General features: G+C 46.3%; 1 protein-coding gene across 3 annotated transcripts in view; it reads right to left on the reverse strand.

The window, feature by feature from the left end:
• The window catches only part of Setbp1 (SET binding protein 1), a 364,342-nt gene extending 354,918 nt beyond the window's left edge, over nt 1-9,424 (reverse strand). The window contains exon 1 of one of the 3 annotated variants that reach the window (XM_078030097.1): nt 8,188-9,424. The gene's annotated coding sequence lies outside the window, so the exon portion shown is untranslated. Of the gene's footprint in view, nt 1-7,563; nt 7,661-8,187 lie in introns of those variants that run through there. The other 2 variants (XM_040273487.2, XM_040273489.2) reach the window with 2 other exon arrangements.
• Between the last annotated feature and the right edge of the window lie 2,903 nt (nt 9,425-12,327).

Genomic DNA, 12,327 nt, shown 5'->3' on the forward strand with positions numbered 1-12,327 from the left:
CCTAACCACACAAATAGCACAATTACACTCCAATGATTGTCACGTTAGTAAGCATGCCTCTCTGAAATCATTCTCCAAGAGTAAAAGTCACACCTCATAGCAGACCTTTCCTATCCAAAAATACCAAGCACAGTGGTTCACTGCAGTTGTAGGACTTTAATAAATATTTGTAGATTAAAAAAAATGATTGTAATTGAGCTCTAGAGTACAGAGTAATGAGAAGAAAGAAGGCCCACAGAGCTTTCACAGCAAATCATCTTTTTTTAGCCACCTCCTTAGTCATACTTTAAAAAAAAAATAAAAATCAAAGATCTCATTGCTCAAATAACAACAGGTCATAGTGGGTACCTCCACTGTCTCTCTTGACATTATCAGCCTACTATATTGGAGCCATCAAATTCAAAACCTCCAGAGTCCCAAGTTCAAACTCTAAGTAGTTCCTTTCCATTGAACAGACTATGAGTCATTGGCAGATAAAACAAATAATGAAGAAATTACTTTTTACACCAATTGCTGGCTGTTTTGTTTTGTTTTGTTTTTCATTTTTATCTCAGATCCTTTTCAACATCCTGGGGTAAAAGTAATTGCAGCATCTCACACTTTGCAGAGGTTTCCTCTACCTAAAAGTCCAACTGGTGTGTTCTGAAGTGAATCATAAATCCCATGGAACTTGCACAGTGGCTTAGATCAAAGCATAATTTTCCTGATGCAACCCCCACTCAATATCACAGAGAGTCCTGGTTTAGGACAAACTTCAGGTCACTTGTTCTGATCTTCAGTGTACAAGAAGCAACCCCCATCCACTACTGTGCACAGGCTTCCAATGGCAGGAGAGATCCGATTCTATGGAGATGGAAAGAACACCCGAGAAGCACAGGCTCAGCCCTAGGCTTCAGGCTCTTTAGAATCCACACAGGGAAATGACGACCAGGTCCTGTATCCATGGGGCAAGTGAAGTATCCATAGCAGAGATTCCAGATGCCCCATGGGCACAGCATTAGCAAAGTCCTGCTAGAGAATGTATCTGTGTACTTCCCAGAAGCTGTCTTATATTATCTCCCTTGTTTCAAGTCAGTTATTTTGCCAAAGACAGCCAACCTTCAAGAGAGGCGCAGATAACTTAACCCCTTTTCTTCCTTCCACATTACACTTTGCAGTATTGGTTCACAAATAGCTCATGGCATCTTTCTTTTTCCTGCAAGTCCATTCTGTTCTAACTGGGGGAGATTCTCTTGACTCAATTTACCCCAGGGCACCCCGTTCCCCTTCATTGGCTTGTCAACCACATCAAACAGAGTTAAGTACATTAATTCTCATTGGGATTGGATTGAACGGTTGTTGTTGTTGGCATGCCATTGAACAGGTTTAAGGAGCTCTGAGCTTTAAGAAAACTTGAAAATCCCTGGCACACAGCTAGCTCTAACATCCCAGATTTTCAGAAAGGACTGTCCATATCAATCCTTTGGTTACTTAATCATGGGTGCATTCAGAAGCAGAACTGCATGGTAACATGTCCCTAACATATGCTAAGAGGTGGCCAGTCCATCCTACAGCTGGCCTCCCAGGACCTTTCCCTGGGAAAGTTTCTTTTCTAGAATGTCTTTCTTTCCTCTGCCTTTTCTCTTGGCCATTGTGACCACACTCTCAGTCACTGAGGAGCAGAGAAGCTCTTAGACCTCAGCAACAAAGAAGGCGGTTACACGGTTAAGTGCCAAAAGGGGTGTGGTTGAGAGAAAATGTGATTGGAATTTTCGGAGACAGTCGAGAGCTGCGTGTGTTCGAGTGGCGATGAGGCTCTAGGAGACACTTCATAAATATTTGCTGATTGAATGAATGAATGAATCGGTGACTGAAAGGATACACATGCAGTAAAATATCATTACCTCTTAGGCTTTGAAGGAAAAACTGAGATTGGGTGATTTTTCCCTGAAAGATAGCCAAAAATATAAAAAGCCATTAGCATAAGTAGTTATTACTCACTCTAAGAGGTACTCATTGTGTTGCTTCATTTTGCAGTGCACCTTAAATAACATTAACTTTTAGTATTCTAACTCTGTACAAATTCTGTGATTCATTTGTGCAACCCAAATCAAACACAAATAGGTGCAGGGCATTGTGGGGCCAGTGTGGCCCCTTTCTTCAAGGATGCATGGTTTGGGGAGCATGACATGGTGCCAGGCACAAGCTTTAAATCTGAAGTCCTCTGGAAACTAGAGGCGATCTCAGAGTCAGGGGGTGGGGTGACAGTGTGTACCCAGAGGAGGCAGGTTGGTGCTGGTAGTTCTAAGAAGTAGACTCTCATTTAAAGAGACCAGTCAGGGCACCTTCCAGATAGGGGGTGGAAACCCTAAAAGAGATGAGGTGTGGAGGTGAACAGGTGACAGAGTGTCCAGGGTCAGCCAGGAAACCGGTTTGACGGGAGCGGTGCCTTGTGTTTTGTGTCAAATGCGGTTCAACTGAGAACATTGCAAGATGCCCTGTGCAGGCTGCAGGACATGGTGGACCACATACCAAGGGAAAGGGGAGGAGGAGGGACCCAGAAAAGTTTGGGAGCCAACAGACTGTGAAGAACTTCCCTGAATATAGAGAACTTCTTGAATTCTCTAGAACAGACACAATCCTGCTGTCAGTTCTTTTCTACAGAGGCTAGAAATTCTGTCTTCAAGGTCACACTCAACCACTGCAGCACCTTGATGGAGAAGCCCCCCAGGGCTCATTCTCCCACTGCTTCCACTCTATGCACCTAAATTTCTTCCTTTTAGTCTCCTGGTTCTCCACTCAAAGAGCATATCCTGAGCACTTTTTTGAGTTCCACTGGACATCCCATGAGACTCTGATCTCAGATAGAACTGACATTGTTGGCATCGAATAATGCAATCCATAGACGGCCATGCCAAGGTGTTATTAACCTATGGCTTATGGCAACAATGACCACAAGCACCCCTTTTCCAGAATGGAAGCATGACAGAAATTAGCTGTTACCATTTAATCCTTACAACCCCTATGAAATAGGAAAGGTACGTAACTTTCTCTCTATTTTACAGATTAATTTACTGAGGTTCAGACATGTTCAATAACTTGCTGGGGGCCATTGAACTAGAAAGTAGCCGGGACAGGATCCAAGACAGTTCTTGTCACGTCAGATATGAGGCTGTTCACATTTTAACATAGCCATCTGGCCCCAGGTCAGCCACCAACTTGTGTCATTTCAGGCAACCAATGTATCCCATGCCTTGTCTTCTGATGGGAATACAATGCTTGGGCTTCCCTTCTCGAGATCAAGAGGGCAGATGTGATATGAAAATATTTTTTAAAAGAACAAAGTTCTATGAATATGAAAGGCAAAAGATAAGATGGATCACAGAAAAATTTTGTCAGCCTAACCAAGTTCTGGCTCACCATCCATCCTTTCCCCATCCCCCCTTCTTGAAAAGGCAGAGCCTCTGTCCACCTGAGGGTCAGCTCAGTTGACTTTGCCTATGATTGTTTTACATGGGACTAAACATCATAATCCATCACTGGCTTCTCGGGAAAGGATGGCTGCTTCCTCCCAGGGGATCCTGTGGATATCAGGGCAGCTCACATTCTACACTTGATGCTGGCATCATTTGCTCTGAACAGAATAGGAAGTCTGCTGCTACTTTCTAAGACAAAGACCATTAAGAGAAAAAAAAATGTTTCTTTGACCTTACAGAGTACCCTCTAATGGGGTAAAACTCTAACTCCTCTAAAAGGAAAGCTGTTCTAGTATGATCCATTGAAACTTCTAGATGTGAACTGTTAAATCCCAATAATTTAGACAAAATGAATCTAAGGTCATCATCCCCCAAAACTTTATTTAGACCCAATCTGCCGTCTCTAAACAGGTATCAAAATCTGTAGAAAGCTAAGTGAAAATGAAATGAAAACTCAGAATCAAGCAATAATGTCTGTTGGCATCCTCCCCCAGCATCCAGAAAGTGTACTCTGTGGGCACCTTGGGGTTTTATGTTCTGCACTTAGAAGTGTTTGGGCTGAAGAGTTACTTTAGAAATAGCTCTACAAGAAACTAAAACCCATGGCTATATGTGTGGTGGTAGCACTCCTGACCCCATTCTGACCCAACACATTTACAGAAACTCACCCAACACTATCACTTCATGTTGACTGTCCCTCAGAGGCCCATGCATTGAATATTGGTTCTCAGGGTGCTGCTATTGGGAGGTTGTAGAACTTTTAATAGGTGGGCCTCATGGGAGGTCTTTGGGTCATTGGAGGCATGCCCTTGGAGGGGATTTGGGGATCCCAGTCTCTTCTTCTTTTTCTCTCTCTTGCTTTGTGGCCCTTGGGTGAGCGGTTTTGTTCCACCACATGCTCCCACCACAATGCACTGCCTCACCACAGGCTCAGAGCAAGAAGGCAAACCAATCATAGACTGGAACTTCCAAAACTGTGAGCCAAACTAAACTTTTCCCTTTATAAGTTGATTATCTCAGATATTTTGTTGTAGCTGACCCAGTTCATAATAGACCATAGAACAGAAATGAGATTGAATTGTTTTGTTCCTTCTTCAGAGGAACCTGAGGAACAGACAAAATGACGTTCAGGAAAAATTTATATGGCTTTCTTCTTCCACCCCACCTCCAACCTACTATGACTCTCCAATACCCTGGCTCCCTGAACAGTCCCAGTCACAACATTCCATTTTTAAGGCAGTGCAACTCTTTACAAGGCTAATGTTTTCATAATAATTTACCCCATTCTTCTGGAAGGAGTAAAACTGAAACAACTTGAAATGCCATCAGCAAAAACATTATTTATTTCCCATCCCTGAGCATCAGAGAAAACAGGATTTCATTGGCTGGGTCTGCCTTCAATAGCTTTCTGGTTTCAATTAAAATTTGAAGTCTCCAAGGGAAAGCCTGGCATTCTGGGAGGGCAAGGCCCAGCCAAGTTTCAGTGTCTCCCCAGGAACCCAGAAAGGCTGTCCCATCAGTCTGGCTATTTCTCATCTTCTTCCTTTTGCATATTATATAGAAGTGTCAGAGTCAAGATTGAAGCACAACTAAAAATAATGACCGGGTTGCAAGAACTCTCCTCTCCTAGATGCACATTTCTGTGCCAGAGAAGTATCGATTCAGCCCCTAGTGGAATTCAAAGTTAAGGTTACAGCAGAAAAGGAATTGGGAATCCAGGGGAAAGTGCCTACCTATTTATTTCTTTTTCAGCAAAATGCTGCCTCTTGCCTCTCCCAACTCATCATCTTCAACTAAATTCTACAAAGATCCCAAACTCTGCTTTTTGCCCTCCCCAAGCTTCATTTAGGCCAGGTGATTTAAAAAGTAACTCCTTATGAGTAATACAAGTACATGACCAGAAGCACTCATAGTACCAGGGACTGTTGGATTCCCTCAGGGATACATCCAGGTTTCCCTCCAGTGAAGTCCCAGCACAGCCTTCCTATGTAACATTCTGATGTTAACATGCAAACAGTCAGATTACAACCCTTCACTGGCCTAGCCCATTCATGAACATATAAGGCAGTTGATAGTTTCTCCCAGGCTAGAAGTGGCCCCCTTCCTAACTGACAACCCTGCCTTTCAGCTACTCCTTATGTTCACTACAAGTTATCCCTTCCCCCACCTCCAGTTTGTTTATTCCAGAGAAGCATCTATTTTCCCTGCTAAGAGAGAGACTAGTCTGTTTCCCTCCTCTGGCTAGGGACTACATTTGCTCACCACCTCCTCCCCCAGCTCAGCTCAGGTTACTATAGTGGCTATAGCTTCCACAGCCCAGCTCTAACAGGATTCAACTTCCCAAGACCAAGACTTAATGGGGGAGGAGGATCCTATGCCTAGTACCACACTGGGTACCTGGTCTCTGGATCTTCTGAGGCTGCATTCCCTGCAATTTGTAAATGCTCTGTGTTCAACCATGCTTACTTCTCCCACTTTCTTGGTTTGCCTCAAACATGGCCCTAACATCCTTTTCTGGTAGCAGGCATGGAGATTAAGCTCACAGTAAAAACACAGCCCCTACAGCTTTAGCTCTAAAACCTGGGAATCTTCCTGTGTCAGAGCTAAAGGGATCATGCCTCTCTCACTCTGGGAGTTTAAGGAAGGTGTAAGTCACAGAAATCAAGAGGAAGGAGAGGGAGGGACCTGGGATTGTAAACTGGCTACATCTTAAAGAGCTACAAACTTTCTCCTCCCTCACACGCCCCCAGCCAGTTGGCCCCGCCTTCCTATCCCAGCCAGACCACATCTAACTAGGGTGTGTAAAAGAAACTGTTCCTGGCTGCCCAGGTCTGGTCCCAGGGTTGCAGATGTGGCCTGCACAGAACAACATTCTTCCTCTCCAAGTCCCTCTTCTCTGTTTCCCTTCCCCCAATGCACACCAAACAAACTCTGCAACTGGAGCTATTTGGATGGAGCGGGAGATGTACCTGGGTAAACTACTGGAGGGTAATGGTCCCTGAACTGCCATAGTTTGGGTGACAGCTACTTCAGTGCAAACCCACAGGAAACAAGGAAAAACAGGACAAGGGTGAAGAAATGAAAAAGAAAAGAAGGGAAAGAAATGTCAGAAAAACAAGAAATATCAGTATTTCCTTAGAGACCATGGACTCCAAGCAAACTTTAGAAGATGTGGATAGTTATGGGGTAGAAGTAGGGGGGCTAGGATAGAAAAGTAGCTGCTCTATAGTTCCAGAATAAACTGCCTTTCGAAGGAGAGTTTCTGCAGGCATAAAGACACACAAATTGCCCTTTTAGTATTAGACCTCAACCATGAGATTACCAGGACAGTTTATTTAAAACAGAAACGAATCAGAAATCCTTCCCTCAACCATCTTTTAGACATACACGCCCTGAGTATTCCACACACACATAAAGAATAAATGCATCATGGGAGGGGGGCAATAACACTCCCCCTCCACACACTCACTACCTCTAGCCCCATCTCCTACTTCTAACTACACAACTTTCCCATCTCCAATGAAAATATTTCCAGTTGGATCCGATTTCGGAATTGTAGTAAGCAGTGTGGGTCAGGAGAGGAGGGGTGATGATAGTGTGTAGGGGAGGGGGGCTGGAAGACAGCATTTCGGCAGTAACTTATTTTTTTAGAACCAGCATGCTCTACCGATCAGAAATTGCAATTACCCAACAATGCTTCCATCACAAACAGACACCAAAAACAGCATCACCGTTATCACCATCTTGCTAAAGATCTGCCCAGTTTACCTGACTTTGTCTCTGTGGAACTTCTCAGACAGTATTTTGGTCAAAGAGATAATGGTGCGAGAGACAAAAACAATAAATCGATACTGAAGGGCTCCCTTTCCGGAGTGATTTCCCACTGGAAACCACCGAACGGGGAAGCCTGTGGTTAATTCCCAAGCTCAAGGCTCCTCTAGAAACGCACACAATGCGTGCTTTCAAAAGGGCATTCGTCTGCTTTTAAGGGAATTCCTGTCTTTTCAGAATCCTCAAACCGGAGAGCAAAAGAAAAAGACTCAAATCCATTGATTAAGATTTTTAAGAGAAAAACTAACACACAGCCAGAACACAAGCACACACCAACCTTCGCCGGCTGGACCACTTCTTGCCTGTTCTTCTCTCTATTAAGGACACGTTAGATTCTGATACATTTCCCCCCCAAAAATCCAACTAGGTTACAATGTAGCTCTCTAGCTCCACTTAACCTGCAAGTTACAAAGGGAGAAAAAAAAAATATCCTGCCGCCTTCCCACCCCTTTCCCTACCCCCTCCCCCTCCCGAGTCCACTCCACCAACGCCAAACCCGCCAGCCCCGGCAGCCGGCGGCAGGACCAAGGGAGGGTGCAAAAGGCGGGGGGTAGGGGGGGATCAGATTAGGCGAAACTCAATGAGCTCCCAGCCTTCCAGCCCGACGCTTCCACCACCGCCGCCACCAACGGGCCACTCCAATAGAGCCAGCATCGCTGCCCACCCGCCGGCCGGTCGGAATCGCGCCCATCCCCGAGCAGCCTCGCGGGCACTGGCATCCCGTCCCTCGGCCCCGTCTCCCCCTTCCTGCCCGGTGCAAAGTCAAAGCCCCGGCGAGGCGACGTGAACTTTTGCTTGCCGGGCACACACACCGCCCCCCGGCCCCGAGCGTGCGGGGCCCGCGGCGCGGCAGGATGCTGGGCACTGGGGCTCCCGCTCCAAGGTCGCCGCGCGTGCTCACCCATGTCCCGGCGGCTCCGGCTCCGCTGGCCCCGGCGCTCGCTCAGATCCCGGCTCCGCTCGCTCGTCCGAGCCCCCAAAGGTGCTGCTGCAGCAACTCCATGGCGATGAGCATCTGTCAAACGGCGAGCCGCGGGGCGGGCCGCCCTCGCTCGGGGGGCGCCGGGGCCCCCGGGCGCGCGGAGGCGGCGGCGAGCGGCGGGCGCCCCGGCCGGCCCCGCGCTTCCCGCCCGACGCGGCCGCCTCCGCCGCGCCACCGATTTATGGAGAGAGATATCAAGGGGGAAAATGGCGTCTCCGGAGCCCGAGGAGTCCTGGAGTAATCACATTCACACACACGCCCGCACGCACACACTCGCACACACTCGCACACAGGCGCGCGGCGAGCCCGGCTAATTTTAGCAGGAGCCAAAAAAAATTATATATATATATGTGTATATATATATATATATATAAATATATATATATCCCCGTCCCTCCGATCAATGCTATTTTTTTTTCTTCTCTTCAAAGGATGGATTGGAGCTTTAAAAAATGTTGCCGGGCTTGGGCTCGCAGGAGGCGGCGCGCGGAGGGCGAGGGCGCTTTTGCTGAGCTGTGCAGTTCGGTCCGCGGCGCCGGGCGGCCCTGCCCGCCGCTCGTCCGCCCGCGGTCGCTAGTGCTGCCACCGCCGCCGCCGCCGCCGCTCCATGGCCGCGCCCGCCCCGCGCCCCCGCCGCGTCCCCTCGCCGCCCGCCCGCCCGCGTCCCTGGCGAGCGCTGGAGTGGGGTCGGGCCCGTGTGCCTGCCTCCCGCGCCCTCTCCCGAGTCCCGGAGTCCTAGTGAAAGGAAGGGGGAGGGTGCGGGCGGGGGAGGGGGGAGGATTGGAGCGGCAGCGCGGCCGAGCCGAGCGGGGACCGCCACCCCGCGACCTGCTCGGAGGGGGCGCGGGTGCCCACACTGCTCGCCCAGCCGGCCGGAGCCGCTCCCCGGGCGGCAGCGGAGGGAGGCGCAGCCGGTAGCTAGCAGCGAGCTACCTATCCCTCCACCTCCCCTCTCTCGGTGAATTTCGGTGAATTGGAGGGAGTGGGGCTCGGGCCAGGGGAGAAGGAAAACAGTTGGTGGAAGCCGATCGGGGACCCTTCGCCACCCCGCGCCCCTCCCGCTCCCCAGCGCCCTCGCGGCCGGGTGGCTCCTACGAGCTGGAGTCGGCCGCGGAGACTGAGCGGCCGCGGGGACCGCCGCGGGCTGGGCGCCGGTTCCCGGGCTCAACACTGCCACTATCTGACACAACAGGAGCAGTGTTGGGGGGTAGCTGCGCGCCGAGACGCGACGTGTGATAGGCTCTCCGAACTGGGTGCATTTTTTTCTAACCTAGTAATTACATTTCACTTTCAGGGATTTATTTTTTTTGTTAAGCTATTTGTCTGCATTCAAATGCTCATGTGCATTTTCTTGTTTATTCAGGAGAACTGGACACTAGATGAGGAGAAGACACGGAGAGGTGACAAATGCACATTGACATACAGTTCCCTGTACTGGATGGTTTGAATGAATGAGACAGAATATCTCCAGTTCTCATAAAAAAGGATATTTTTAATCCCTTTGGGCTTTTGTATTTGAGATGCAAGAGGGGGCTTTTCAGGGCAACCGACAACGGAACCCCTCTGGGACATGTCTACAGTGTAAAACAATATAGGACAGATAGGGATCCAGAAAGGTCTGCAAATGGTATACTTAATGACCTTGGGATCAAATTTGGGTTTTGAGTACCATGTTTTATGTGAGAGTTTGGAAACATTGGACTGAGGAAAAAATTGGAGATGAGTTGGGGGACTTCCACTCACCAGCCTCATCAGTTCCTTAGTTGTTGATTTAAATTCTGGCACAGAACTTCTCTGTTGTCGCTGGATTACTATGTGAAATAGACCAAAGGAGGTTGTGTGGCTGGAACCCCCAGCTCCAAGCCTGGTCAGGGTTCAGTAGTATTCTGCAAAGGTAGTTCACTCCCTTCTACCACAAGTGCTCTAACTTCTTTTTATCAGAAGATTGTTCTGATTGGCCATTAACTTTTTCTCATGTTGCTCATCACTGAAAGATCTCTTTTGGAGCCAACATTTCATTAAGTCTTCTTTGTGCCTTGTTGTATTTTGAAGCATTATTGTCAGTGGGAAAAAAATCCTCCAGACATATAAAATGATGATAAAAGCAGAAATCAAGGCACAAAATACAAGGTCAAATCAAACATTTTCTGTGATCAGATTACCTTTGCATATTTGCCTGTGTACCCAGATTTCTGGATCCTGGACCAAGCTCACAAAGGACTATGATGACAAGTGGGCCATTTTCTACACTTTCCCAAAGGAGAAAGTGTGGCCCAGAGATCAGAAGGGTTTGCACACAGCCTATGGCTGGTTGATGTCATCAAAACCAGAACTAAAGTCTGTTGCTCAAGTTCTTTTTCTAGAATATTTAGAGTCCTCCTTTCTGGTTTTTTTTGCATTGCTGTCAGAGCAGATAAAAGAAGCACGTGCCTTATTAAAAAAATCACTGTAATAGATGGTAATTGAGTATAGAATTATAGAGCAGTAATAGTTCACCTAATGAGGCTGGGGTTGTGGCTCAGCGGTAGAGTGCTCAGCTAGTGTGTGTGAGCCCCTGGGTTTGATCTTTAGCACTGCATAAAAATAAATAAATAAATAAATAAATAAATAAAGGTATTGTGTCCAACTACAACTAAAAAATGAATATTAAAAAAATAGTTCACTGAGAGATCAGCTAGTAGAACCCCATCATCTTAAAACTTAGTAAATAGTAGAGACTGTCCCAAATCACTAAATTAAATCAACGTTGTATTTAGAGTCCATGTCCCTTGACTTCTTACCCAATGTTCCTTTCCTACATGTAGCTCATCTTTTAATCATGAGGTGAGAAAAGAATTGTTTTATCTACACATACACACACACACATATGCACACACACTCCTATGTTTGTGTATATTGTAGTATATAATAATATAATGTTATAAACATAATATAATTTTAATATATAACTAAGAGTTCCTAAAAATTAAATCCCATCCTGTCTGAAGATAGAAGGGGACACTCTAGCTGAATGTTGTTGGAATCCTTCTCATCTTATTTCCCTATTAAGCCACTTTGGTATTGTCTGAGAATCAAATTTGGAAACACAGAGAGTGTGTAGCTGCGGAGAAATTTGGCCTGAAAATGGAGGTAGGCAATTTTAAGGTACCTATTTACTGAGACCCAGGATGGTGAAAATAAAAAGACAAACTGAACAACTGATGGGAATGCACAGGACACACATATTGGTCCTACACAATACTGATTTTCAGGATATTCAGTCACTCAGAAAATAACTATGTAGCATAGTTGCTGTACCAGGGACTACGGCAACGAGAAATACCAAAACATGACCAAGACACGGTCCCCATTCTCAAAGAATTCACAACCTAGTAGGAAACACTGGCATGAAAACCTCCAAGTATGACTGATGTATGCAAATATTGAAAAGAAAAATGCTTTCAAAGTGCATGAAGGAGCATAGATGCAGAAATGGTGGAAAGGGAATGGAGGCAGAAATCATGTCCTCTTTAAAACTGCTACACATTTATTATTTGTGTGCATTAACATATATTTCCTTTCCCCTTTTGCCATACATGATATTTCTTTCCTATAACTTGTTTTTCCAATCAAATACATTGCCAATAAATGTGAACGAGAATAAACCTTCCTCTAATATTACCAAATAAATGACTTCCTGCCAGTCCACCTGTTGCTCTGTGCTCTTGACTTCCATGTGCTTAACCTATAAAATGACTTACTGACATCACCCTTTGCCCCATGTCCTGTGCTAGAGATACTGCAAAGATCTACAGGATGGTCACACCATACTGGACTTGAGGAGTGAAGCATATGCACAGCTCAAGGTATAGTTCAAAGTACAAGAGCGGGTCATATCATTCTCACATCTTTGAAGCTAAATGAAGAAATAAATGAGGCCAAGCCATCCATTCTTCCCTTATAAAAAGCTGAGATCAAGTAGTATAATCAAATGCTCAGAACCAGTCACCTCCCTTTCCTAGGTTCAAATGTAATATTGATTCTCACTTTTTTGAAAAGTGAGGTGGCATTCTCTAACGC

The sequence above is a fragment of the Ictidomys tridecemlineatus genome, chromosome 13 (genome assembly GCF_052094955.1).
Source record: "Ictidomys tridecemlineatus isolate mIctTri1 chromosome 13, mIctTri1.hap1, whole genome shotgun sequence".
Classification (NCBI taxonomy): Eukaryota; Metazoa; Chordata; class Mammalia; order Rodentia; family Sciuridae; genus Ictidomys; species Ictidomys tridecemlineatus.